Source organism: Rhea americana, unplaced genomic scaffold (assembly GCF_003343005.1).
Source record: "Rhea americana isolate MKP2758 unplaced genomic scaffold, rheAme1 scaffold_371, whole genome shotgun sequence".
Classification (NCBI taxonomy): Eukaryota; Metazoa; Chordata; class Aves; order Rheiformes; family Rheidae; genus Rhea; species Rhea americana.
Window position 1 is genome coordinate 428,379 of NW_028186503.1, and position 2,380 is coordinate 430,758.

Genomic DNA, 2,380 nt, shown 5'->3' on the forward strand with positions numbered 1-2,380 from the left:
AGGCACAGGCTCTCCTAAGTAAATTGCAAAGCTGTAGGAAGAGCTCCTATTACTCATGGTTGAAATTCTCCTAACAGTCTACAGAAGAGAGCTGAATGATGTTAAACATGTCAACATGTCCTTATTTAGAGACTGCTGTGTTGGAAGGGCTGCCAAACAAGGGGAAAGCAATTGGACCACAAGAAAAGTAGGTAAAAATGTTTAGTGCTATGGCTCACAAGTTGCATGTAAGAAAAACTCAAAAAACAAGCACAAATCACGGGATAACACTACACACCTAGTGACTACATAACCCATACTATCAGCACTGTGAAATAATGGTATTTAAAAAAAWTAAAAAAAAAATACCAAACCTTTTCTAGGACTGCCTGCCACTGTTACAAATGCCATTTTTTCCGGGATGTGTACAGAAGTGTCAAGTGGCAAACCAAGAAGACATTTCCACATCATTTTGCCCTAAAACGAGACTACGCAGAGGACACTCTCCACAACAGGTGAAACGCATTCCCACTCCCCTCCAAAACATAGTATAAAGTTAGTGCATTCTGCAAATGGACATAAAAGAACTCCAAGTTTTTGTACCTATCAGAGCCTGGAAGATTTCATTTCTCACATTATCTCCAGAAAAACCCCCATAATCTCACAGGAATCAACAGACAACAACTGCAAGTTTACTGCCCTGATGATCTCTACACATACAACAGCCAATATGACTTCTTTCGCAGGCCTCCATTCAATGCCCTGAACAACGCAGTGTCATCTACATCYACACAAAGCTAATGGAAGATATTCCCATGCAAGAATGATATATTTCAGCAGCATCTTTCCACTGAAATAAATACTTCAGATTCTTGACGCTTCACCTTGAATTCAGTTGCTTTAACCCGATTTTAAAAWTCTTATTATGGAAGTACTGTGTACATGTACTTCTTTTACAAATGAGCAGTTAGGAGCATCTGCTAGGATCCACCCACCTATAAAATAGGCCACTCAGCTGGGAAATCTACGTATCTGATTTTTCTTATACATTTTATTATATACAGATTTTGTTGAAATTATTATTTGTTGTTACGGTCAGAACCCCTAAGCTGCAAAATCCAGCAACTCAACCTGTAAGAACAAAATAAGCACTTGCCATTCAGCACTGCCCATACCAGATGCCTTCTCAATCTTCTCTGCACCACTCGAACTCAGCTGCAAYACCTATCCAGAGTATCGCCTCTTTCAAATATTGAAGTAATGTGGTATAGAGGGTACACAGGTTAACTCAGCTGAGGACCTGCATCTCCTTGACTCAGAATGAGACGTGTGCTGTGTGAAGCCATGTGCTCAATTTCCATGGGACTGTTGTGGAGCGAAGGTGTCAGTGAACTAAGTCTCTCCTTCCGCTGTTGCATGCCCAGATTCACTTGAGTAAAGTCACCAGATATCTAAATCCAAAACTGGTGATCGCAGGAGGGAACCCATACGTTAGTTTATAAACAAAGATGTAAATGGCAGGTAAACTCAGATTACCTCTTTGTTTTAAGTACAGATTTCGTTGATTATTTTTCTTGAGTTCAGTGATAAGGAAGTAATTTTCTGTATTGTGACCTCAGGTGGAACGAACAGTTATACGAATTGTAATCYAGACTGATGAATACATCAAACAACTAAGAACAGCCCTAAGAAAGAAAATACACTTCCAGATTAGGCACAATGTTTGTACACATTTTTGGATCTTGCAAATGTTGTAGAATGTTTCATGAATTTATAAATAAAAATAAATGTTTTCAAACAATTTGATGCAGCTACTCAATCCTAAAGAGGATTAACTATTCTGTGCTACCGAACAATATGCTTTTTGTAAATGCCTAAGTGGAGCCAGTAGCTACCCATGTGTAAAGCTGCCCTATATTTTTCTTTTGGGTTTCTTAAAACATTGCACTTCTGATAGATCAAGCTCCTACTTCTCAGGCTCTACTTTGCTTCAAGATAAATACTTTGCAAGATTTTAGCCCCCCCCAAAAAAGAGAGCCTTCTGGTAGGTACATAAGGCTATGTAAAAACACCTTGTGGTGTCCATGTTAGCAGCTCAAGAGGAAGAACCGCCTTCCAGAAGGAAGGGCCCCCAGAAGCGCTCGTGTGCCCGGCTCCGGAGCGGTCACGTCCGCGGCAAGGGGTAACTGCTGGGAGCGTAACTCCTGCGGAGTGCGGGTTGGGAGCGAAGCCTAACGCGGCCGCAGCACCCCCGGCGCGCGCAGGCCCACGAGAGCCGCCGCGGGGGGCAGGGAGCCCACGCGAGAGGCGCCTCCACCCGCGGGCTCCCGCGGACCGGCCTGGTCCCCAGGGGCCCCTGCCCGCGCCGCCGGCCTCAGGCCGCAGGCGGGCGCGCAGAGCC